The 27,880-nt window shown below is 37.6% G+C and overlaps 1 protein-coding gene and 1 long non-coding RNA gene across 3 annotated transcripts in view; one reads left to right on the top strand and one right to left on the bottom strand.

The window, feature by feature from the left end:
- The window catches only part of LOC100695194 (cadherin-12), a 100,130-nt gene extending 94,132 nt beyond the window's left edge, over nt 1-5,998 (bottom strand). Inside the window, exon 1 of the mRNA XM_003439180.5 lies at nt 5,396-5,998. The gene's annotated coding sequence lies outside the window, so the exon portion shown is untranslated. The remainder of the gene's footprint in view (nt 1-5,395) is intronic.
- The window catches only part of LOC106098825 (uncharacterized), a 75,535-nt gene that overhangs the window by 37,729 nt on the left and 9,926 nt on the right, over nt 1-27,880 (top strand). Inside the window, exons 3-5 of one of the 2 annotated variants that reach the window (XR_002063443.2) lie at nt 14,065-14,113; nt 15,992-16,036; nt 21,407-21,496. This is a non-coding gene — a long non-coding RNA (uncharacterized LOC106098825). The remainder of the gene's footprint in view (nt 1-14,064; nt 14,114-15,991; nt 16,037-21,406; nt 21,497-27,880) is intronic. The other variant, XR_002063441.2, reaches the window with a different exon arrangement.

Below are 27,880 nucleotides of genomic sequence, written 5' to 3'. Positions count from 1 at the left end.
ACCAAATGAATAAAAAAAAATAAAGCAATACATAAATGAATAAATGTTAATGCCCCTAGTTGCCAACTTGGGTGGTAGTCTGTGAAAACCCTGCCATTTTAAAATCTATACTAATCAAAACTCATCACTCTTGGTATTTTTTTGCTAATGCTCAGCTTAGTAGTGTTCAGATGTGATGCAGTCATTCAGTTTTCCACTGCTTCAGGTGCACCACCAGACTGTATTCTTTCTCTTCATATCCTCTTACAGCCGGGTTCGTAATGGTTGCAGATGGCTAGGAGGTCCCTCGACTTCCTCGGCTCATCTCTTATGCTTTCATTACCTCAGCTTTGAGCACTCCATCTTTGGCATTATTGAAGCTAAAGCCAATGGCTTGACTTGGCTTGGCATCACGGGCCTTTAAAACACTAATGCCTGCTTCAGGATGTTCTGTAGGGGAAAAGTCCCACGCTTTGTAAGAGCCCTCTATGGCGTGTGTGCCTTGCAACTCTGTGTCACGTTTTATTTTTTGTCTGGCCTAGGGATGTCACTGTATTTGTATCTCAGTGGTCATCTTATCATCACCGACGGATTAAGTGACGGATTGCCAACATAGAAACGATTCCCAGTGTTTTCTGAAGAGCCGGACTCAAATGAAAATAAACTTGTGATAATTTTATTGACCCCTTAAAGCCAATGGGTTGCAGTCATCTGCGAGATTTAATCAGTTCACCAGAATAGAGCATTCCATATCTGCCTTCCTCTTTCCTGCAGGACTTCCACAGCCCCTATAATGAAAGGCCCCCCAGCACCCTCTCTAAAAATCATTACAATCTCCCTCTACCTCTAGGGTCAGTAAACTAATAGTCATTCACCTGTGTGACAGGAAATCTTTCCCACGTTCCCCCCTGGGGCGAGCGAGGTTGTGTTTAAGGTTATAAAGTCGAGTCCAGCCAGAGATGACTGTTTATTGTTTGGACGACTCCTGGTGATTAAATGTTTGTCAGATCGAAAGTATTTCATCACAAATGCAGAGGATGGAGATTACATATATAACCTGCTAATTGCCTGTCTGACCAAGACTGAAAACAATGCAACCCGTTATTCAGTGCTCTTCGAATATGGAGACACAACAAAGAACAACTATTATAAATGGTGGCGTAAAAGCGTTGGCACAAAAACACCCTCAATCATCCGCTTGTACTTGTGCCTGTGCTTTGCCTCCGGTGATTTTTATAACCACAACTGTTTCTGCCCACTGTTGGCTGAGAATCTGTGGTGGATTTCTCAAAGGGATGGCACAAATACATTCAAAGACGCAAAGGCCCAGGGGCCTCTTTGGGATATTTAAAGACTTTGCACTGCAATGTTAAAATCATTTATGAAAGAAAGTTCATAAAGCAATCGAACAAAAGGAGAGACAATGATGTGACCTCACTTTCCTTGAAATATCTTCAAAGGGAATACTTAAAAATCCGAGGCATTTAGGTGAAACTCTTAAAGGATGAGGAAAAGCAGCTTAATAATGTCAATGAGGAAGGAAAAAAAAAACTGTTGTCATTTTCCTTGATGCTTCCAACTGTGGCCATTCTAAGATAAGCCACAGCAGTGCTCAGATATGAGTAATAATCAATGTTGAAACTCGGCACAGTTGAGTCTCAGAGGACCTGCCTCACCTTTTATCTCACACAGAACACCACACTGAGCTCACTGTTTTGTATTTTCGTAGGGCAAAACAGTTGTGTCCTCTATAAATTGTATCGTCAGGTAACTGCATCCTTCCTACTTCTGTTTTCACCATTGCTTCAGACAACAAGCGTATACCACAGGGAAGGTTATATTCGTTTTCCTTCCAGAAGGAGAAAAAATATATATAAAAGAAGAAACACCAGCATCAGACGGCTGCAGAAACTGTGAGCTTTTACCTCTGCTGGGTATTAATACCACAGAGAGGAAGAAACGACACATCTCAAAAACTGACAAACGAGCAGAGACAAATCTATATAAATAATTACTAAGTAGAGTGAAGAGGAGTTGCCCATCATTCAGAGCAGAAGCGTGCGCAATATCTCCTAGAGATTGAGAGTCATCCATCACTGCAAGACTTTAATTTGAGATGTTTAGGACTCTTGCTGATGAGAGCCAGGGAGAGCCTGGTCTTAGAGGTCTGCAGGGTTCTTAGTTGAGAGCAGCTTGCGGGAGGGGGTGTGGGTGGATGAGGGCAAGAAATCACTGCGCATTTATGCAAGTACAATAGAGACTGCAGACAGAACAACCGAATCCACTGTCTGATTAGCATTCAGATGCTTTAATCGATGGAGGCAAGTTTCTGACAGATGGCTTATTACATCTTAGGGTGCTACAGAAATGAACACAGACACACTTTAGTTGTCACACATATACACACACTCGGACACACCTCATTTAGAGTGGAATGATGTCAAAATGAGTCCGTTGAGTGAGGGCGGAGATTGAAGAGCCCAAGGTAAAGAGAGTCTGGGGACTTCAAATAATCTCAAGTATTGATTCCGTTTAAGCCCAAGGCTCTTGATGGACACTTACTTCAAAATGCAGTGATAGGTAGCATATCTGTATGACTGATCACCGTAGTTCTGCTTACGGTAAAGGCTGCAGACTCTCCATAAATAACAGCTCAGCCCTAATCAAACAGAGCAGTGGATCCTAACGTATGATGACAGCTTTGTAGACCTAATGCTGTAATTTACCACAAAGCACTCAGGGTTGCCATTAAATTTACATGGACACAGTGCAGAGAAAGGCATCAGGAGCTGCTTGGCTTTACATTCTCCTGGGCTCACGGTCTCATACGGACAGCTGACAAATTAAAGGAAAAACCTGAATGACTGACCCTTAGAGTGAGTAGTTAAAGGTATTTTGCTGGCGTGGTTTGGATCCACTTTATCCCTTTAGAGTTAGCAAATCAATACAAAGTTGTTTTGAGTGGTCACCTTTGTTCTGTACTGAAACATGTCTACCCTGATGTGAGCAGTCAGGACTCACCAGGAGTGAAGATGCTCTTATTCTTAGAGAATGAAAAGTCAATGAAAGGTTTGGGTTGTGGCTCTTACACTATCCTCCTCATAGACACCAGATCTCAGCAGCACTAAATACCTGTGCAATATTTAGACCACTCAGTGTGCTTAATGCAGACGATAACAAATGTCTTATATGGTGTCACCAAAACTTAAAATTAAAGTTCCATGCCTCCTTTTGAGTTACAAAGACTTGGTGAATAAAAACAAATCAGAGTGAGGCTTACTAAGTCACCTGATGTCCTTTCATTTGTCACCCATCTATCTATCAGGGCGTTAAGGAAACTAATCATATGCATTTTTCTGGACATTCCACATTTATATTTACAACAAATAGAACAAAGTGCTAATATCTTTTTTTCATAGTGCCTTGAGCTAAATTAATTCTAAATCCCAAGAAGTAATCAAACATAATTGTCAGTTATTGTGATTAGAAGAGGTAGTTAAAAAAACAAGACATGCTCATCATAATTTTGTTGGTCATTGAGACCTGATTAAATCCATGTAAATAGAAGGCAGTGTGGTGCGTGAAACAGGGGGATCTGAAATCTGCAAGGATGCCGCTTATTCCCGGTGCAGACAAATTTCACTTATGTAGGGCAATGCTGAAAATGTAAAACAAAATATACAAACCTGACATTATTTTATTCTAAAAAAAGTTATTTATTTCCTATAGATTGCCTGTCGTTTGAAAAGTGTTTCCTCCCACCTCATGTTGTCTCCAAACTGGCTAACATAATTGTCCTAATATGCACCTGAGTCAGCAAATATCACTGTCATCACTTAATATACCATAAGTATACTGCATGCCTCTTCATTTATCCCCTCTAATGCAGTTATAATACCTGAGTGGTTGGTGGCTGCATGCCCTGAATGCTCATTTTCTGCACAGTAGCCTCTGTGTACTCAGAGGGTCCAGCTCCTCTTTTTCCTCTGGAAGTGGACTCCTTGGAGCGTAATTTGATTATTCCAAAGCAGGTGTTTTCAGCTGAATGCTGATAAGAAGACTCAGCTCCTCTGACACTAAAGTGAGTTACATTAGACGTGCTTAAAGTAGAGGAAGGAAAGAGACTTTTTTTAAATCTAATCTGTAAGTAAAGATGGGATTGACTTTGAAAAGCTGTGCTTGAATTCAAAAGGTATCGCTTTAGACTGAAATGATGTTACACACAGAGAGATTGGGAAGTTTGTGATCTTAATTATTCCTGCTGCAATAAAAATGACGCACATTGGTTCAGAAGTCCGGTAAGTCCATTCTGTCTGTGTCTGTCCACTGCATGATCTCGTCTGAGAAATGCAAATTTGATGCAATTACAAATCACAGTGGAATTGCCGATATAACGATCAGATGTATATATTTAATGCAAATGTCTCAGCATTGCTGAAGGGTACATTTCCATATTTTGTGGCCTTAGATTTCCCTTCTAGCTCATCCAAATAAGCATCTGTTATGCGAAATGGGGGCAAGGTTGCATCTGTGATCCCATGTTTCTCAGCAAATCAGATTCTGTCAAGCCTGTCTGATATCCTCTTAGATTGTTCTCCCTAATCCCTTTCCACACCACAAGAATGGCCTTACCAACTAATAATGTTGCAGATATACACTATTCAGACAAAAAGAATAATCTCAAGCCTGTGATTGAGCCATCAGACCTTGTGTGCTTTTACTCTGAGCTAAAAGCGTTGATATTAGTGCTAATTTGAAGCTATTAATTTAAATATTTTACCATAGTTTTATTTTTTAAGAAAGAAAACATGTTCATGTTCATGGTTTTTGTTTTTTTTGGTATTTTGGAGTCACAAGGAAAACTTGCCAAAGCCACTTGACACACCATGGTGTGTTAATCAGTGTTGAGCACCCTCCAGTACACAGAGTTGAAAAGCTTCACAGTCTTTTGTATGTAGACGAGCTGAAATAACTGAGACCTACAAATGGGGTTAGCACATTCAGAGTGAAGTGTTCCCTGACATGTGTCTAATTGACACTCACTGAATTCTCATTTAATTCTGGGAGACGTGACAGAGAGTGCAAGAGGCAGACAACTAAATGTCTGCCGTTGTCAGACTTAAACGGCATTACAACACTGTCAAGGGCACTGCCGATCCAAATTTCATCCCACTTAACCAGCTTTTGCAAAGAAGAGTCTCAACTGTGTGTCTCAAAAGAAACGATGACAGTGACTTAATCGAATAAAGCTCCGTCTATTCTGTGAAGCTCTGTCAACAAGCTGTAAAACGAGTCTCAACTAAACCAAGTAGCTGCAGAGTTGCTGGAAATCAGTTTAAATTATATGGAGACGAAAACTAGGATGTGAAATGCATAGAGGCAGAGTGAAAATATCTGAAGGAGAAGATGCACTTACCTTTAGTGGTAACTTTAGAGCGGAGTCGTAGCCAGCTTAATCCAAATTCTCACTGAATCAAACTGTCCTCCCACCTTTATGCAAGAGCAAGCTCTATCCTTCTCCTCCTTTTAATTCCCTCTCTCACCCTGCCTTCCTCCTTGGTGCCTTTCTTTCATTATCCCGCTCTCTGTGTACACTTTGAGCCCACGCTGGATCAGAACAGATGCTTATGAGTGAACGCACTACGCGAGGTACTGAGAGAGCAGCTTTGGAATAGCTGGAGAATTACACAGGAGCCGTAGCAAAGCCGAGTGTGTCCGTACCGTTACACAGTGACGACTGAGGGAGGGCGAACGAGTCAGTGAGCAGTGAAGTGAGAGAAGAAGCTCGTGTGCGAGTCTGTGTGTGCGTGTATCGGAGAGTGAGAGAGGAAGTGTGTGTGGAGGAGTGAGAGAGCGAGGGAAAGAGACAGGGAGAGCGTTTGTGAGCGCTGCTGGCTTCAGTGGCGAGCAACGGTCGTGATTGCATTGGTGCAAGACAGTAGAGCAACACCTCTCTTCAAAACCCTTTACCCTCCCCATCAGGTCCCCTGAGTACCGGGATCTTCATCATCAAGCAGATTAAACCGACTAGTAAGCACCCCACCCCCAAAACTCCCAATGACAGACAAACACACACACACACACACACAGAGGCAATGATGCGTGCTGTGGTCCCTGGGGATATTCTAATCAGAAAGACGGTTGGAGATGCTTCCTTTGTCCAGAGCTCATGTGGATGTTGAGCCTTTAAAGTTCAACTGAAATTAGATGACTTATTTGTATTTGCAAACAGAAGTGAGTTAATCATTTCTTTAAAAAGAAGATTGATGTATATTTGTGTGTTTGGTTTTCTGAAGTTGTTGGGACTGTTGGTCAGTGCTTTGAAGAGTATAATGTTAGGTGGGGCCATTATCCTGGACTGAGTGGCAGCTGAACCAGCCAGATGGAGGTGTAGTGTAAATAAACTTACTCTGTTTACTGGGACTCACAAGCTAAAACTGAAATTTGCCAAATCACCAAAACGGCATTTGATGATTCATTTTAAGAGGGGAAAAGAAATATTAGTATTATTGTTTTTGCACTTCCAACATGAAATCTAGCGTTGTTCATATATAGCAATGATGTAGCATTGTGCAAATCCTTAAATGGACAGATATTAGCTGCAATTAAAAGGTGAAACTCCAAATTCTTTTTTTTTTTCATAATTCTGTTTATTTATCAAGCTGGTTTTTACAGTGTATGGAAAAATGGGAACAATTTATACATTTTTTTTATTAGAAAAAAATCCTTTCTTACAGCAGTAAAAATAAATGTAATTATGTAATTACACATAAATACCTTAAAAAGTGGAAAGAAATAAAATATGACAAATCAAATGTTAAATCTCTCTATATAAAACAAGCATGTCAAAATCAGGAAATTGAGTAAAAACTGCAACTATTAGATGGTATTAAGTGGCTCAGTATATCACTGTAAAGTATAGTAGACCTTGTAGTTCAGTAAAGTGTTGCAATGAAATAAAAACTACAAAATTAAACCAATGAGTTGACAGAACTTGTGGGCTCTATTAACTAAATTTGTTTTTCTTTTCTTTGCACCCTGATCATATATGACTAGTAAATGCAATGCCATGGCAACATGTTAAGCTTTGTAGAACAAAGCACCATTATGGAAGTCTCCATTTTCATGTCTGAGCTAGCAGGCTACCCCAGAGCTTGTACTGGGTAAGCTAATCAGTATAAGTTTATACTATGCATCAGTGTAAATATGTGCATCTTCAGGGGTAGATTGTGGATGAGGTTGTGAAATGTGTCTTTATGTGGATGCCAGCTTTCAAAAAAAATGCAATAATATACAATGGTACAGGGAATGGCCCGCAGTGAAAATAAGGTGAGGGAATCCAGTCGGAAAAGGAGGCATCAGCTGGTTACTGCTAATAGCCATAACCACTCAAAGAGAAAAAGCTAATAAAGAAACCCAACATCTCCCGCTTCTATTCCCAACAGATATCACCAAAGAAAAAGAATTACATCATCTAAACATCAAAACTTCACGGATGCCTCTGAAGTATGGCAGTTGTCACTGACGGTGACCTAAATTCTCTTATTTTCATGTGTGCATGATTTTAATGCACTTATGCTTGGCTTTCTTGGCCACGCAGAGCACAGATGTCATCTTGCCTCTCTCAGGCATATTGAAGAGCAACCGCTCACTTTAACCTTTAAAGTTAGACCAAGATATAGTGGGAGAATCAAAGGTGACACACATCACTCTATGGAAAAAGGTTATTGAGGCATTAGCATTTAGTCCTCTCAATATTTCATTTTGAATGTCTTAAAGAGAGACAGGACTCATGGTAAAACTATATTTCCTTTTCTGTCCATTCCATTGCATTATTTTTTATTACAAACTCTAAAAGTCTGTGCTTTTAATTTCAGAAAAACAAAGATTTTTCAGCATATACAAATAACTTCTGAAAATACAGGATTAAGATCGCCCCCTTTAAGATACCCACGGGTAGAATAAATCCTAAGTCACATTAAAACAAAACATATCTCAACTTAGACACATTGATGGTTTTTCATATAATGTGTCACCTGTCTGTAGTTTAGCATTATATTAGAGAAAGTAATTGCCTTCAAAGTGCAAAATAGAGCTTTACATCAAGACTCCCCTGTTAACTGTAATTAGTCAGTCATCCTGTTTCAATTTCATTTCGTTTTTATACAACAATAGGTGGCAATATCAAACTAGGCAGAAGAAAGTAAAATAAATAAATAAAAATAGTAATAATAAATGACAACAAAGTCTTTGTCTTCCTTTTTACCATATTTTGTATTACTTCCTGAATGGAGTGAACAGTCACAGAAAAAAAATGTGTTTTTTAATGTCTTTCTAAAAGGCTAAAGGCTGTGTTTGAATATAGTTATGCAGTATTTTTTGCACTCAGCACTCCTGGCTGACAACCCTGCTCCCAGATCAACTCTGTCCAGATGGCATGGCATGGCCCTAGAGAACTCCATTTTTAATCCTCTTGGCACAAGCTTTGCAAAGCAAGAGGCTGAACGGATGCTTGGAGTCAGGCGTCAATCAGGGCATTTCAGACTGCTGTATGGGACACAAAAGTGTCCCACAGAAGCATGCATATAAGACAGAGGAAGAGATAAATCCATTGGTGTCATAAAAAAAGTAACTGAATGTGATGATACATTTTTACTGAATAGACATTCAATATATTAAGATGAATAAGGTTAAGGTTTCAACATTGCATTATGCTTTAGATATACAAGAAAGACGATACAAACTCTGGTTTAATGTTGTTAAATAGGAATTTTATTTCTCTAGATTTTCTTTTTGTGTTTCACATGAGTAGACACATATGTATGTATATGAGTTAAATATACATAAAGGGGAAGAAAAGGCTAAATAAAGTTCAGAAAAATATACAAGCAATGTAAAAATTGAAACATTAAAAAGAATTCAATGATCAGTTTAAAGAAAACATGTCTCATAGAAGTTTAGAACTCCTTTTGACAAGGTTTAGGCTATTTAGACCACAACAATTTAATAGAAAAGCAGTTCACAGTACTGCTATGGCAATTAAACATTTGCAAAAGATTCAAAGAAGATGTGGAAGAAAGCCTCGTCTTGCATTCAATGCAAGTAAAGACTTAGTTATATTTAAAAAAGAAGATTTTAATAGTGAAATTTGGTTCCTTTGTAAACCAAATGGGAAACCAAAACCAGACATGAACTTGTGTCATTCCAATAAAGTTAAATTTGTAAAGCTCCTAAAAATGGCAAAAAAATGCTTAAAAAACATTTAGTTTGGTGCTCAAGGATTGATAACTTATTATATTGGTTTATTCTTTACAAATATTAAATGATGGTGTAGCTATAGTGGGCAGTTAAGGGCATGAGATTTATTCATGAACTTTTCTTTGGCCATCAGGTCTGATGTTTCATATTATAATGTGTTTATTTAAATGCTCATAGATCAGCAATGTAATGTATAAACAAAGGCAGGGTGATATTTCAGATATTTTCAGTAATCTTTTTTTCTTTTTTTAGTAGAAATTTGTCCATATTACTTACAAAATATGTAGATTCATTTGTACTTTATTTTCCTGGAGCATGACTAGGATCAAGAGGGTCACACAGAGAGGGATTTGTTGCAGGACAACAAGGACCCAGGTGTAGTTCTTATTAGAGGCTAAGCTAATGGAAACACCAGTCTGCCTCTTGCCGGATCATGAAGCCGAAGAAGAGGCAAGCCTGTCCTGAGGGAGGTCTAGCCCAGAAGTGGGCATCTGGAGCCTTGGTCTGCCTCCCCCACTCTGACTCACTGCATTTACTAGTAGGAGAGAGACGGGCTTTATCCTCAACACAGCTCATGTGTAGATAAAGATTTCTGTAGTGCATCAATAAAACTGAACCTAAATAACCTGTTTTTTTTATTTACCTGTGATAGTGTTCTGTGTAGAAAGAATACTTGATCCAGGCTCCATCTTTGCTCATAGGGTGTGACATTCTCCCTTACAAAGAAACAATGATTAGTTAGTTTAATATATATTCCAGTGAGAAGCTATTTATGACAATGGTGCAGTATACCTTATAATATAGGTTTTATTAAGAAAACATTTCATACCTATACAGGGCAGTCTTCATTCTAGTGAACCAATTTGAAAGCATTTTTTTTTTCATCTCTTTGCCTTTTGGAGTTGCATTTGGTTCTGAGATCCACATCCACAGTGTTAAATCACAGCGGAATAATCTTTCATTAAAGCTCTTCATATAAAGCAGGCTCTTCACAATCAAGACCAGAAGGAAAGCGAGAGGAGTTTTTAAGGAAAACTCAAATACTGAATACTGATCACAGTACCAATGCTGCATTGATCTGAATGGAGACCTAATTAAAACAGCCATGTGTTTCAGAGAGTTGCTTGAACAGAGTGAGCCAGACACCAAGTCTGACAATGCCCCTGCAATACAGGTTGCCATTAACAACAATCAGTGCAGCCACTAGGAATGAGGCATCTAATCAGTTTCTCAAAGCTCTAATGCCAACTTAATGAAAGAGATTAAAAACGCTTATTTGAGTGAGGCCGGCACGTGTTTCCCTGTTGTTTTTCCTCCTCTAGAAGAAGATAAAAGGTAATATTACAAGACAAATTAATGGACCAGGATTTAATACACTGGAACTGGAACTCGTTTCCTAGAAGAATACTACGAGTTGTATGGGAGAAAAACCCATAAATTTTGATTTGGAGTCGCATCAGTCTATGTCTGCAAAACACAGATATTACAGAAATTGCCCTGCAAATAAAACCGGGTCACATTTTACTAGGTGGGAGTGAAAACTGTCTGAAAGTTTGGGTGATTTGACAATTTGATCAGCAATCTTGGCAAGTAATCAGCTCTGGCAGACACAAGCCCACTCCTGTCAGTGCCACAGGCTGCTGCAGAATGAGCCCATATTACTTGTCTGCTGCAAAAGCTGCGGGATATGTTGTCAGGCAAGCGTTTGGCAAAGGTTTGAACTAAGAGTGGGAAGGAAGGAACACATTAAATACTGTGGAGAGATGAGGCGGGCAGTATATAGGCTCCAGCCTGCAGAGGTGGAGGTATATTGAGCGAGTGAACGAGGATGATTTGAACAGCCGGGAGGGCTGTGGTGCAGAAACTGCCTCAACTCACTGCAGGCTCTGAATTGTGCTCTGCAGCGACAGTATATTACGTTTCCATGCTGTCCACCTGAATGCAGCCCACAGCCTCATGCTTAAGCCTATTGAGAGCATTTAAGTATTTCTCCCAGACTACATAATTGTACTTCAAGCTTGGTGCTGTGAAAAGAAGTCTATGTTGTTTTCGGATTTGAAAAGAAGTGATATACTTAAATATCTCTCAGTAAGCTTGCACTGTGATGTCATGTTTTGCATTTGTAAGTCAGTGCTGTGTAGATGACACAGTTCCTCTGATGCGGTCTGTGTGCCTGGCCACTCTGTTGCAATGGGGAAAAGTACTGAGGTCTGTCCTATTAATGGTCACAAGCCAACTTGGATGTTATGATGAAAACGAGAGACATGTAATCTCTGAGGGAAGAACGGTGCCAGGGAAACGGCTTTCCTGGATTTTAGATCCCTTCATCCCAGCTCTCTCCCACTGCCGTCACAGAGTTATTATTCCCTGAATTCCCACTGTGTGGCCAATCAACAGATGTGTTTAAACTGAATTTTGTCATCTTTCCCAACAAGCCCCCTTTTCCCCTTAACTGGTGATATTGTATTTTCTAACAAATCACAGCTAATTCACTGTGATTGCCAAAGTATTGTGAATTGCAAATAGGGTACTCGTGTATCTGACAGAAATTATTTGACCTTCATCGAAAACATCAAGTGGATGATTTTGCTCGGGGCGATTTAAAACTGGTGGTGTTAGGAGAGAAATTAAAGGTAGCACTTTAAATTAAGTATGACCATTGTTTTCAGTTGTAAGTTTAATATTCTAATTATATTCAAATAATTAAAATGCTGTATGATCTGTATTCCACTGTGCATGGCCTCTCCTGGCTGGGGTTGATTGTAATGATAAAATGTTAGTCATATTTAACACAATGTCGACATTTCTTTTGCTCTTGGTGGCCTATTAAAGAAATGTTTAGTCTGTCAAGCAAATTTGACGTTTAGCCTGTCAGATGTTTGTCTAACATGGAGCTAGTTTCAAGAGATACAGGAAAGGTACAAATATTAGTAACTCTTTTGTTTATGCTTGTTATGGTTTTCCACCAACATGACTATTTACCTGAATAGTTTAAAAGAAAGGCTCTACTGCTTTATTTTTACCTGAGGTTTGAACTTCAGAAGTTGATTCACAGTGCACATCTATTGTTATAATACTGTCCCCTGTTGTTTCGTTTAAATAGGCTTCTTTTCTAGTAAGCACAAGAGGAACTTTAAAAAGTACAATGGAGTAAATCAAATGAATTGAAAATATTATATGTAGTTCAATTTTCTCTGCTATGACTTAAGTAGTTTTTCTTTCTTGAAATTATTGGATCACATATAGAAAACATTAATATAGGACGAGGAGGAGGGAGATAAGCTGCAAAGTTTCCCAAATGACCAAAGATGCTACAACTACATGTGCCTTTCCGTCTAATAGGCTATCAGTGAGCCACTTATTTATTCATTACAAAAAAAGAGTAAATAATAAATAAAACATAGAAAATAATGAGCTCCTGCACATGATTCTCGAGTAGCTCGGATATTATGAACATACAAGGTAGCTGTGTGGCAGTTACCATACAGAGCCTAATTTGTCACTGAAGATGATGATTCCAGCAATTCGGTTTCAAAATTGGGTCAATAAATTGCTGTCAGTCTAATTCACTTGGCACTGTGTCATTAAAGCCAGAATGATTCTGTTACAGCTCTGCTGCATCCACCACACTTGGCAAGCGGGGCTTAAATTAATATTTAGTTGGACTGGTTTGGCTGAACACACACAGACACACACACATAGGGCAGATAAAGAGAGCAGGAGCTAGATTATTTAAAAATGATGGTGCAAATACAAGCAAATGACTTCCTTCTCCTTCAGGAACTCTTTTCACCGTGAATAATAAGGGACCCTAAAATTCTGGGAATAAATACATAAACTTCATAAACTTGTATCACCTGCTGTATTTCATTAGTGCAACTCGTAAACACACCAGATTGTCTCCAGCTAGTTGTTTTAGCGACTGAATCTGCCAGCTGTTGTTGTGCTTTATACTGAGCCGCTTCTTGTGACCGTAAAATTGTGTTAAAATTGTCCTAAAATAACTTTTACTTTTATAAATTTATCAAATAACACAGAATAGTAAGGTCTGCTTTAAAATCTTCAATTGGCCAATTGGAAACTAGAGTTATAGTTTACAGAGGTCAGCGTTTTCTTTTTTTGGTAGATTCAAAGAAAGGATATTTCTTGGTTATATAATTTACATAAGAAAAAAAAGTTACAAATGAATTGGGTGCTTGCTATAAATGCCACCACATTTCTTTCTGTAATCTCTACCAGAGGCTCTACTGGGACTTACTGTTGCCTCTGAATGTGTAAGCTAATAGCAGGCTGTCATTTGATATGGACTTTGGATAATTCATAGTTCATAGTGCTTTTCTTCTCTGACGCACATTTGTGCATCATAGCAAGGAGGAAAGAAGCTTTGGATAGTGGAATCAGGCTGTTTCAGGCAATACAGTGTGTGATCTCCTTATATGCAAGGGCATTTTTAATTTTCTCCTTGTACCAAAGGAAATCAAGTTTTTAGATTTTGTGCAGTTTATGTGTCGTTGGAAGCGGAAATCACAAAACAGTCTCCACCAATGTCAACAGGCGTGCATACGACAAATACCGCCGTTCCTGCATGAATGCTATTAGAGACTTGGAGATTTTAATCTGCATGCATTTTCTCATTTAGACAAATCCAAAAAACACACATGCACACTACATCTGAAGTAGACAAAATAAATTGGTTCTGCTGTGAATACTTGCAGTCTCTGCTGGGAGCTTATTATGTGGCACTGCACAACAACTTGAGTGGTTAAAGAATGGTTGTCATCTTTACAGTATTTCGACACATACTTCTTTCTGTCCTGTCACCAACAGGTCCAGCCTGCCTGGTAAGGGGTCCAGTCATTATTGGACTTAACTTATGGTGAGCACAGCTACATGATCAAATGGCTTCTTTCAACAGGCGCAGGCAAAGAGTAGTTTTGGCAGCCTTAGGCCTCAAGCTGTTCAACCTTACGCTCACTAATTGCTTTCTGTCAGGAAGGCCAGAATCTGTCAGCTCAACAGTGTTCAAAGCTCAGGGAGGAACTCTGCTAATGAACAAATATAGGAAAAGAGAAAGAAGTGAATAACATATGGAGAGGAGAAAAGAAGTGGTGTCAAAAATGAATAGATTTTTTTATTAATAAACTTCGGATTGGGGAACTGCAAAACATTATTTGTAATATTTTCACTCATCAGTTACAGACAAGAAGAAAGTTTTCCCTGCAACTGATCTTTTTTTTCATGATCCATCAATAGATTTGTTTTCCCATGGTTACAGAAAGAACTATTTTCTTTGAAATGTCAGACAAAGGTGAAAAACATTTTCTATGGTAGTGTACTTAGAAAACCATCTGTTATTCACAGCATTTTTATAAAAATAAATTAGTGCCTGTTAATGACACATTAAATGTATACATTATATTATAATGTAAGTGTAAGTTTTTCTTACTTACATGTACAATTTACAAATTACATTAAACAGTATTCTATAAATGTACATATATTAAACACTATATATAATACAACTTCAGTGGTGCTTATATTGCAAATGTGTGCAGTAGTAATAAGACTGGATAGTAGTGAGAATGGGGGGAAAAAGGCTTATTTGTTTAAAAACATATTAATAAATTTAAAGAAAGGTTAATGTAGCAATACAAAACTTATTCAGTTGTCTGTTCATTACAAAGTACAACTTGGGTTATTGATCTTTCTCTCTTTCCCTTTGTTAAAAAAATGAACATGATGCTGGATGTTTCTGTTCTGATCTACTAGAGGGAAAAAAGCATCCTCAGTCCCTTTGAACTTCAGAGCATTTCACTTAGTGTTTTTATTTATTTTTAAGTCATATCTACTGTTGTTCAGGATTCACTCATAACTTTTGAGTATATATTTCATGGCTGATTGTGTTATTCCTACCATCACATCTACAGTATGTAATGTTGAATTTCTAAGTTTTTTTTTTAAGAACAAGCAGCAAATTGAGTTATGTATACCTTATTAAAGGAAGCAGAGAGCAAGAGCAATCAATAATAAATTAAGTTATTTACAGAAAAGAGAACTTCGAGGTGAGTGTCCTAACATTCTTTTTTTTCCTTTTACTGAAAGGTAGTTCTTTAGAATCTGTAGCCATTTGTACCTGAACACATTCTATTTTTTTAACATTGGCTTGTCTGGAGGAGCGTATGACTGAACTGGATTGGTGCTGAGATTTGTAATAAGAAAACAGGAAATGCTGTGGTTATACAGGTAAACTTCAGGCTGTCCACTTACTCAGATATCTGCAGAGGAAGAAGAATTGCTTTGTGAGTCATTCACCCTTACTGGCCTTCGATCTCCTCCGCCTTCCATAGTAGCAGGGAACAAATGCACTGTGCCGCTCGCAGCGTATAGCAGAGGAGGGCTTTTGAAAAGAATAAAGAGGGTCAGTTTGTGCTGCTTTGACGGTTTCCCCAATATTGCACTCCGTGTTGCCATCTTGGTCTTCAGCTGGTTTCCACATAGAGATGATAAAAAGGAAACGGTCTTCGAAGAAGAAACATCCCATTCAATTTTAAATAATAAAATCACCAAATCTATTATTTATGCCCCAAATGTCCAGCTTGGGATATCAAATGCACTTTTGAAGTCTGTAAGGGTGTATCTTTTCACCTTGTTTGAAGCTGGTCCCACCGATATGAAAGGAGGTGGGTGTATACAGAGAATATCAAGCCGACTACGTGTTTACTTATTTATCTGCTTCATGCATTTGCTCTTTTAGGACTCGGTTCACAGGAAGTGCAGGATGGACATCTGAGCCTTTTGGGTAAGGATATTTCATAAACTGCAATAAATGTTGTGCGCCAGCGGTAACTTCCTCTTCCTCTTTGAAGACAATTCAGAACTCCTTTGGGAGTTAAAATATTACTTTTTTCACACTATTGAAGTTGGATTGGCAGCTGGTTTCAAATTTATATTACTAAAGAAATGATGACTGAAGTGACCAACGCTCTGAAATATTTTCCACACTCCAATGAGACCAGATTGAGAATTCCTCCAAAGTTGTTCCTCAGTTCCAAACATCCAAAGGCATTTACTGTAGGCATCCTAGTTTTATTGGCTTTCTCCACTGACCTTTGTTTTGATTGACAAGTTGACTCCTAATATTTAAAAGATCAACAAAATTAGTGATGATTCACTTTTTTTTGCATAATATTGGTTTTAGTTCAAATAGTTGTTAAATATGTGCAAAATGTCCACATTTTCAAATCTTTAATTATACCATCACTTTAGGCATGGTGTATAAATCCTGCAAGTGAAACTTTAATGCATGTAATTGCAGAAAGTTCTCTGACACTAACCCCATATAAATCTGACATGTCTATATTGTAGCTGTGCTTTGATTTTTGTTTTTTCCCCAGTAAAAAATAACTCTAAAGCCAAAGAAAGCAAGCAAGGTTTCGAATGTACTGCCAGGACAAATGTAGTGTTTTGTTCTGCTAAATCATTCAGCAATGATCCAATTCATGTATTCAAGGTGCTGCTGGTTTTAGTGAATTTTTATTATATGCTAGTGTAATTTACTAACCACAGAGGTTTTTCATAGTTCATTCATTACCTGAGGTCCCCACATAATGAAGGCCTCAAGAGAACAGTGCTCAAGGCATACTTCCATTGATGTATTTTGGTGATATATACACACTTGCATACACTCATAAAGAGATGAATGCAAATATACACATTAAGAATAAAAAATACACTAGTTGTGCCCCTTTTCTGTTCACATGTGCTATTTTTAAAAAAGCAAGGATGAGGGGGACAAAAAAAGTTGCCTGTATACTTTTTCTGCAACTCAGGTGCTGAAGAGGGGAAACAGATGATGTCCTGCTTTTTTCTGACTTAAACTTTCGTTTAAGGTTTTGTTTTCTGCAGATATCTGATAAGCAGACCTATGAATTCTGTTTTGTGTGTCATCAAAAGAGAGACAGAAGAGTTTCTGTCCATCTATTGTAGAACAACATGTCAGCGTGTAATAACTGGTTCACAGTAAATATTAGAAGTTCCTTACAGTGCCTAAAAGCATGAACCTACATTTCTGTTAGCTGTCACGGTTGTGGAAATAGGAATTTAGTGGTCTGTTGCCAAACCTCTATTGTTGTGTGAATCACCATGTGTTGGTTGACCTCGCTTAAACAAAATGATGAAAGTGAATAAAAACGGTTTAAAAATTCTATTTCTATTTCTAATTCCTATTAAAAATCACACCACACAAGGTAAACAAATTCTTAAGATGTTCAGGTTCTACAGAAACTTCCAATTACCCTTTGCAACCCACTACTTGTGTAATAGGGCATCAGTTTTCACTAAGAAAATGCTCTTTTTTTAAATTCTAGATGTCCTGAAACAGTTTGTTAAGAGTTTCTGAAATGAGTATTTTCCTACTCTTTACATTCTCTCAGGTGGTAAATCCCAATTCCAGTGCCTATTACTCATGCTGGAATAGGTATGTGTTCTTCACTGCAGAGGGATTGAATCGACTGCTTTCAGGGTGAATCAGTAATGCGGAAATGAAAGAAAAGCAAAAAGCTGCAAATTAAACTCCTTGCTTCCTCTGGCAGGTTCTTTTCAAGAGGAGCTGACAGGGCTTGACTCGAGAGCTGATCTTACTCAAGGAGGTGATAATTAAATAATGGAGGCCCACGTCTAACAAATTCCACAGTATGGATTTGGGATTTCTCAGCAGTTTCACCTTCCCTACTGTGCCACACAATCAATATTTGATCAAGGTTCTAGTCATGAGAGTCTAAGCATCCCCATTTTCACTTTTAATTCCCTACCCAGTTGTGTAATTCCCTTAAACTGGGATGGCTGCTTTTGCCAATATTTGATTTTTCTAAGTGTGCAGCCACAGTCCGCGCACCTTGAACTGTATTAATTTCAGACAACAGTAGTTTCTTTGGAGTTTGAATTAGCCAATAGCAATTAAAGTCTGTAAATGCATTTGAGGAACGTGCTCACACACGCCATGTGAAAGAGAATGTTAAATATGCGGGTTTACAGAGCATATTGTAGCTGTTCAAATAATAATAGAAAGCTACCTTATTCACAAGACTTCTCCAAACTCTGCACAATTAATTTGACAGAGTTTTACAGCTGCTCCACCCCCAGAAGGGATTTGTGTGTCCTCCCTGCATCAGACCAGGGATCTTAGCTCCTGTGGATGTGTAAACCACTATACCATCAAGTCGACTGATGCTAAACTGAAATGATATAAACAGTCTTAAACAGTGCTGAAGCACACATTACAAACTTTTACAAGTATAAGTAAATTCACATTCATGAAATAATAATAAGTACATTCGCATAACCAAATTTACAGTAGCGCTAATGGATAAAGCAAAATGGCTGATCATCTTGTGAACATTTAAGTGACTTACAGTTATTTTCAGGAGACACAATTGTAATATCTGGGGGAAAAAGTTTCTGCTGTTTGATAAACTGGAACTACTTCACTTGTGTTTTTTCCCTCCCAAGTTTCCCTGCTTTATGGCAGGAAACGTGGGTAGGGGAAATCACAGAGGACTGGTTATATTCCCTTTTCGACAAGCACTTTGATGACACTTTGAATGGGAAATAATTAAAATCTTATTTGCATAATGTTCCCCAAAAACTTTATGGACAGCAAATTTAATTAAACTACCATACTTAAGAACCATGACCTTGAGGCAACTAAGAAAAGGAGATGTTACTTTCCCCTTTCAAAGGTATGCTAATTATACCATTTAAAAACATTTTACACTCTTTCGTCAATTTTTCAGCACACAGCCTATAGTTCTCCAGCGGGCACGTAAAATATCAGTATGGTCCTTTAAGTCTGAACTAGTAAGCAGGACAATTAGAAACCTCTCTGCAGTAAATATTAAGCGGATACTGTGCATTTGACTAGAAATGAGGGATTAACTACTTAAAATGTTCTGCTTGATCCCTTGACTGGACTTCAAAGTGAAGTTATATTGGACGAAGAGCGTTTGAGAACATGGGCCATTATCTGCGGCCCTGTCGTGCTGCTGACACTCAGAAGTCAGAGTGTTTCCAAGAAAGTTTGAACCCCGTGGGAACGCACTCTGATGACGCACAATGAACTAATGGAGCTCATAACTCATCAGAGTATATACTAGTGTAGTAGTTCTTTAATTTTACTGAATTTACTTCATCCTGTGATGTGTCAAAATCAAGTAGAGAGTAACGGTTTACTGGGCTTTTCCTCCCTGAGGTTGGCCAAAAAAGTACTTAAAAAACAAGTTGGTACATTTTTAACTTCTATGTTGGTCAACGAAACATATTAATTTTACAATAATGGGTCTAAACGTGTGATATTCCTACGGTTTTTATTATTTCAAATTTTTAACACTTTGGTTAAATTTGAGCACCATAACTACCTTTTTAGCTTTAGGAAAACATAACGGTTTGATGAATTAATATCTTTCAGTAACTTTTGTTTTAGTCTTATAATTGTGTGATGAGAGTGACGCTTGTATGTATTCATGGAGGTATGTCAGACTATTTTCCTCTCTTTGAATAGCAGTGGCTGTTTAGCTATTCCTCTTTTCCTCTATGGTCGGCTTACAACTGGGTATATGGAAGAATGCTATTGATGTAGCATAATTGCTGTTGGCGCAGTTTCAGAGGGCGCTGGCTGCCTTACACAGTGCTTATGATTGCTTCTTTCTTGGCCAAATACTAATCACATAGTAGTGATACTTTGGTTCATATTTCCTCTTTTTTCCCTGATTTTTTTTTTTTACTGAATTGCAAATTATTGCATTGTGACTGTTTTAAAGTCATACGGTTTGATTTCTAATAAAACTGGAAAGTATGAACTTGTGCCAAATACCTTTGGAAGTTAATACAAAAGACCTGAGTACTGAGGAAAGCAGCATCCTTTCAATTAATACTGAGAGCACACAAATTATAATTGCTTTTATAAGCTGAACAGCAACAATTGCCAGATTGAATTCCGTTATTCAAATTGAATTTTACTTTTCAAGTATTTCACTTGATATGAAATGGTTAAATTCATGTCAGTGATTTATCTGACTTGCTCCTATTTTACACCCAAGGCCCGGCTTCTTTGCCGGTAGCACAGGATTAAATTAGTATAAAAAAGTTACAAATATTTTCATGCTTCAGAAGCACACTTTCTTGACTATGCTGATAATAATATGCATAGTTTCCTAAATAGAATCAGCAACACTAGTGAAGCGAACTCTTGTTTGATTCTTTGTGCTGGTCTCCTAAGTTTTGTCCTCTAGGTCTCGGCACTCATTTCAAACAAATCAGCCCATTATTCTCTGGCTGATGATGTCACCATTGATGTCTATGTGAAGGTTTCAAATCCAATATTCCTTTCCCATATGTGTATGACCTTAATGATTTCTCATTCAAATAAGAATTCCCATGCCAGACGTGTTGCTTCTTACAATGTACTGAACTTTGTTGATCCATGCAGTGTACTATCCTTGGGCAAGGTTTAATGTATGATGACCTGACCCTCTTGAGGAGGTGGGCCTAGGCTCTGCAGTTCAGTAGAACTTATGTATGTAAGTGCGTTATATATAGCATGTAATATATGGTGTGATCACTCGAGGGACTCCAATGTTATCTCAATGATGTCTGGCTCAGTGAAAAGCAGCGTGTTATAGAATTTGTGAATCTGTAATTCATGTGAGAGGATACTTTCAACAACTGCTTCAATTAAACCACAAAATGTATGAAATTGTGAAGCTCATAGTGCTGCACAACAGCACTTATCAAAAGCATGTGTGTAGGTGAAAGAGAGAGAGTGAGTGCGACTGAGAGAGATGACATGCTGATATAAACTGAAGCATACTCAGGCACAAATTGTTAAGTGCAGTGTGAGTGCAGGTAGATTTGGGGAGAGGGGGGCAACTCCAGTCAGGCACACTAGAGGGTAACTGTACTTACATGAGTGCACCCTAAAATACTCTGCCTAGGTTACACGAGGTGTGATCAGAAAGTTCAGGAGTGGGTCTATAAAAGTCTAAGCCCTTACTCTATTTTAAATTTGACTGATTTCACATTCAGCATTAAGCATCTTCTGCAATTCTAGATTGTTTTCAGCGCTGGTGAAATTTTTACAAAAAATCCCCATTTGTCCCCTTTGCACTTGTGTCAGTCCATTGGATCCTGGATCTCCTCCAGTGTGTGAAAACATTGATGTTCCAACCTCATCTTCATCGTCGTGATCGGACCACACAGTGGAGAGGTAAATCACCAGGTGGTGAGAAAAGATTGTGTTCCTGTGGCTGTAACTATGTTTTCAAGGAGTTCTGAGCTAGCAGGAAATGGCACTCTTGCATGCACTATACAGTAGTTCAGACAGTTTTTGCTGAATAGTGTCCTTCAAATATGTTTAGGAAGTTTGTGTTGATGGTCTGAACTACAGGGGTGAGTCAATGTCCATAACAGAAGCTGAGTCAAGTTTGAAATGGTTGTGAAACTGCAGATCATAATGCACATTATTACGATGCGCTCAATAGTTGATGTTGTTGATGTTTAAAGATCATAATCCCACAGAAATAGAACCACACTCGGTTCAGTTTGGTAAGGTTGTCTTTGAGTGCCTGTTGACGCTAAAGACTTTCCTTCTTTAAACAACAAAAACAAGCAATATATTTCATCTCAATCCGAAGGCAACCCCAAGCAATTCAACAAACAATATGGTGTCATATAGGTCATGGGTGTTTGACCAGACTGTTGAAGTGAGCTGAAAGAAAGCACAGCACCGAGGTAAAACTTAGCTCCATTTGGGGCAAGAGACGTGTTATACCTCTTCAACAAAGACACTTTAATTCCATTCATACCTGCAGTGTTTGCTCAGGAGCAAGTAGTATTGACTTGGTCCCAGAAGAATGAAAAAGGGTCTCCAAATATTGATACCATCAATTTTCAGAATTGTTGCACTGTGGAAAATATTATTGTTATCCCTGCTGCTAAGTCAGCTGTGGTAAGCATACATCAATGACACATTTTTATTGCAAATATGCTCACCCTGCATGGTAATAAATAGATAAATAAATACGTTTTGCATTTTGTTCTTTCCTATTTTGGAAAGGGAAATAAGAAAACAATAAATTGTCTCCAGAATGCTGCTGATTAAAACCACTTGACTGATTTATGATATATGATGTTACAGATGTATCTCTAGCTTTTTATTTTATTTTATTTATTTTACTAAGTAAAACTACTAGGATAATGAAAAGGCTTTTCTTAATAACAGTTGTTCGTCCCCTTGATAAGCGTGTTGCTTTATTGGGAGAGATTAGATAAACAACATTTATAATAATAGAGTACAGTAGATATGAAATGCTCATAAACCCCTGATACATTTAAATATCTTTGTACAATTCAGTTAACAAACTGAGTTTTTTAAAATCTTTTAGGGGATAAAATTATAATTGAAAAACTTAAACGTGAACACCCTTAAACTAAAATTTTGCTGATGCACGTTTTGATTTTATTTAAGTTTTTAGTTTTTGTTTTAGCAATAAGTGCAAGCTGGCACTATCTTGACAGTATTCTGTGCTGTTAGGTTTTTATGATTTCCTGTGCCTGGGTCAAAGCAGTAGTTCAAGCCTCAAAGCATAACGCTGCTACCACCAGGCTTAATCATGGGTATGGTGTGCTTTTGGAGACATGCAGTGTTGTTTTTACACCAAATATACGGTTTATAATCATTGCCAAAAAAGTTCAGTTTTTCTCTCCTGTGACTGCATCTGCTTTTTGTGAGAGGAATGGAAGATTTTCATCATAAGAAGACGTCTTGCAATGCTTCCCTATTGTCCACATATGATGAATATGGAAGGTTGTGTTCACATATTTATAACCAGTACTTGCCAGAAATCAGTCAAGCTCCTTTAGTGTTTCTTGGTAGCCTTGCTGATCAGTTTTCTTTCCATAATTTTTTGAGGGAAATCCAGTTCTTGGTAATGTCAGTTTTGTGCCTTTTTTTCCTAATCTTTCAGTTTGTTTTTACATTTGACTTGTAGGTTATAGTCCGCTTTAAAGGGGAGAAAAGGTTCAGCAAATATGTTATATTGGTCTCTTTACATCACAAAAACCTTGCATGATAACTGGAGTGTGTAGAATTTTGATAACTACTATATGGACACCAATTTTCCTATTGTACTGGTTAATGCAAAAGTAAACGCTGTCACTTAGCAGCTATTTTCTCACAGCTGACATTTGTGGCATTATTGTTATCCAGTTTCTCAGAAAAGTGGGAACAAAATGCACCTTTTCTAGTTGTCTGAGTTTGTTTACAACCACCTGTCTCAGATCCACTCTCTTACTTCCCCGAAGTGACTGGACGAAAGAGTAAACACTCCAGAATTGAATTAACTTCTCAGAAGTTCACAGAACATGCCGTTTAAATTATATAATATATCTATGCCCTGTGTGTTTTACTGGCTCAATTCAAGCATGACTACAAATGAATCAAGTGTGGCTGTGAAAAATGAACTCTCTATCAGAGCTTCAGGAAATCTATGGCGCATTGAAAGCAGCATTTAATCAACTATCAAATGATAAAATTGCTTTTCAGCTGGTGTTGGAGGGCGATTGATCTTTTTAAAGATTGATCAGCGTTTTAGGATAGACTCCGAAAGCATTTGATAATAGAGTCAACGAAATTAAAATGGAATATATAATTTGATAGTAAAATCATGTGTTCTATTCTCAGTGTGCAGCTTTGTTATCCATATGCTAAGTGTAGTGCAGGAGTCTTTGTAATTGGGAAAGGAAAACAGAAATCTGCCTGCTGTCTTTGCCGAATGTGTTTGACAAATTATAGTGCTGGCTGATGGCAAAGCTAGTAGCTGTTTTCTCAATTGCCTGTGGTAAATTTCATCTGAAATTATAATCACTTCAAGGTACCTCTTGAGTCAGCTTGAGCAACATTAGCTGGATAAAGAACATTACTAAAGTTCCTTCTAGACTTTAAGAAGTTATACAAGTGTATATTTTGAATGCTGTTATGGAACTGTCATACTTTCTGTTGGACTGAAATAGCATTTTCCTGAAACATCAGCATTATCAAAATAGCATTTAGTGTTGATAACTAACCTTAATATTAGTAGATGGTATTGAATTTTGAAAATTAAAAATTTTTACATTCTTGAATAAAAGCCAGCAGGGGGGTAACCCCCAGTGAGTATCTTATTAAAATACTTAACCTCCAAGGACGTAACTATTCTGAAGCAGGCATTTTTTAAGGTTTTAATCATACTTGTACTAGATAACGATAGTTATGTTACACTTTATTGAGCTCTTGGCAAGGTTTAACTACGTCAGGTCAAGGACTAGTTCAAATGTACACATTCAAGTGCAAGTCCTTCCTGTTATTGTTCATATCTAGGGACCAAATTAGAAAGTGGAACCAAGAAGGAACATAGTATTAATATTAAGGTACTATTAAAAAATAAATTTTTGCTATGATCATCATTTCACTTGTAGTGGTGCAACTAAGAATGGGCCTTTCTTGCGTCTGTTAAAATGGTCCTGTTTCAAAGAAATGAAGATTTGTAACTCAGAACAAAAGCTTTGACTACAAATGCAGAGATAAAGGCACTGTCTAATGCAGTTCTTTACAGTAGACCTCACTGTTGGAGATCTATTTTCAGTAATTAGAGCCATAAAGGAAGTGAAATCTCATCTCGGTTAGGCGATCAGATTGGGCACATCTAAGGCTGCTTTAGATCTTCTATGCAGCTTCTTTAGACAAAGGAGTTTGGTAATTAACTCAGGGAGCTCCAATGGCTTTGGCTGATTCACTGGTGCTAGTTAGGCTTACGCAAGGACAATAGCCAGAATGATAACTCGGCCCCAATTCTTTAGCTATGTTTTCCGGCACCTAAAAAAACAGAATTGTGACAGGCTTTTATTACACCCATTGTCTAAGCAAAATTTCATCATGTGCATTTATAAGACTGTTCAGTCAATAACACAAGTAACTGTAAGAAGTGTGTTATTTGTATTTATTTTAATTGCAGCCCAATTTATGAGATGAGAAAAGGTTTTATTTCAAAATCGAGTTCCCAAAGAATCCATTCTGTATTCTAATAGTGGTTTGACTTGCTCTGGCTTTCCGAGCACAGCTCTTTCTCCTCTTATCCCCTGCAAATATATTACTGCAGCATGTTGAAGTTTTCAGACATTCATAATTGAGTAGTGTATGATGAATAGCACAAGGGTGTTCCATTTCAGGCTTGGAAAACAGTGGAAGGATCTGCAATGAGCCAATACTTTGTTCCAGCTATCAAGCTCCATGTATCTCAATATAGAATACAATTTGCTACAGTTAGTGCATAGAAATGAATATGAATTTTATAGCAACATGGCTTTCTTATCATTGTAAATGTAAGTTGCATTTTCCTGAAACCTCAGTATTGCATTAGAGATATTAAATAATTTATTATTTACAGTCACTGGCTACTTTATTAGGCACACCTGTTCAACTGTTTATGCACACATCTGATTAGCAACTCAACAGATTATGGTAAGTAGATATGGTCAAGATGACCTGCTGAAGTATTTTATGAAAAAAAGTAGAAATGCTCACTTTGCTAGTCAGTTTAATAGTAGGTAGTTTAATTAATTCTGGCCCCACTCAGTGCACTTAAAACTATTTTACATGGTATGGCTTTGCTGTCCACTTCATCAACAGAGCCATCTGTAGAACTGTCCTACTCATGATGAAAACTGGAAGTTTATTCTTGGTTGATGCTGAAATGCTTTCCAAAGTTACTTCTACCTTTAACCAGTTAGCCGTCTTTTAGACCTCATCATAGCAACCTTTTAAGTTTTTTAAGGATGACTTTCTGAGCACAGTATACTATTCTCTTCAGTTGGGAGGTTTTTTTTCCACAGCAACTCCATCTGAAGAAAAATCATTGGGACCAGTTTGGCTAATATTCAGTTTGTCATTTTTAAGTAAGACTTGTAAGAGTTTGTTTTTAAATAGTGACATGACCTTAATTTCTCTCAACATAAATGAGAAATATCATTCTGGCTTCCACTCTCTCCACAGTACAGAAACTGTGTTATTCAAGATCATAAATGACGTCAAATCCAATACAGATCAGAACAAGGACTTAGTTTTAGTGCTTCCTTAACTGCAGCCTTCATCCGACCACTCCATTCTTTTAAACCGACTTCACAATTTGATTGTCCTTTTTTAATGATTTTAATATTGCTAATAAAGAGATATTTGTAAAATCTTTCCCTCAAGGTTCAATTTCAGTTCCAACACTTTTTAATCTTCATATTCTACCCCTATGAGATGTCATCAGGAGAGCATTAATTCTTGTAGTTATGGTGATGACACCCAGCTTTACACGGCTATCGTGGACTCAAACTCTCTGTGATTCTTACTTTAAACCATGAGTGGCAGAAAACAAAACTGGCTCAACCACAACGACATAGAAGTTGTAATTATTAGTTACTGAAGCCCAGACAGAGAAACTGGCATGTACAATTATTGGCAATGAATTCCTCCAAAACAGTAAAAAAAAAAAAAAAATCGTCATCTTTAACCTGGAGCCTAGTTTTGAGCAGTGTATAAAAAGTGTAACTAAGACTGATTTTTATTACCTTAAGAATAATGTCAGGGTATGAGGGTTTCTCTCTCAAGCCAATGCAAAATATCATTACACACTGTAATATTCTACTTTCTAGCCTCCCTAGAAACAAGCAAAAAAAAAAGCCAGAACGAGAGAGCACATACAAGACCAGTTCTGAACTTTCCGCATTGGCTTCCTGTCAGCTTCCAAATTCATTTTACAACTTTATTTTTTACTAAGTCTTTTAGTTGTCCCTGTATGTCACACTGCTTTCATATTATAAGCCTATTAGAACACTCAGGTCTTCAGGTCATGGTTTTTTAATTGTCCTTGAAGTCAGAAATAAACCCCACAGTGAGACAGCTGTCTGTTACTATACTTGTGCTTTGTTATCCTATGTATTTATGAATTTATTCATTGTATGTTTTAAAAAAGCGCTATTAGAAATACTTTTTGATTGAGTGAGTCTGAATATTATAGAAAAAGGTTGAGGTTTGCATATTTTGATAATGTAAATGAATTGGTTCCTTTCTCTAAATGTAAAGTTTGCAACTAAAGGAATTCACAGTACTACTGGTGTCCCGTTAATCTTTCTGAAAGCCCTGAAATGTCCAGTTGTTTGGGGGGGTAAACTGTCTACTTGAAAACCACAACAGAAGACAATTGGTGGTTCATTATGAGACAAAGATGCATCACATTCAGATCCCTTTGAGTGAAATTAACTCTCCCATGTGTAGGCTGATTGGCTGTTGTGCAAGGATTGTCCATTACGCCAGATTTGATTTTGGATTAGAAATCACCAGTAGATGGCAAAAGCTGTAGAACGCAAAACAGTCAGTTCTGACCATCAGATGTCAGTTATCACATCAGTCATTAGCAGTCCTTATTGAGTGATGCGTCTCCTTTGTCTTACCTGATCTTCTGCATTCAAAATGGTTTTCAAAGAAAATTTGTAATTAAGGAAAAATGTATTTTAATACTTAAAATTTCAACTTATTTACTTTTTACTAAAACATACAAGATTTATCTGT

Source organism: Oreochromis niloticus, linkage group LG9 (genome assembly GCF_001858045.2).
Source record: "Oreochromis niloticus isolate F11D_XX linkage group LG9, O_niloticus_UMD_NMBU, whole genome shotgun sequence".
NCBI lineage: Eukaryota > Metazoa > Chordata > Actinopteri > Cichliformes > Cichlidae > Oreochromis > Oreochromis niloticus.
This window is presented reverse-complemented; position numbering and strand designations above follow the sequence as displayed.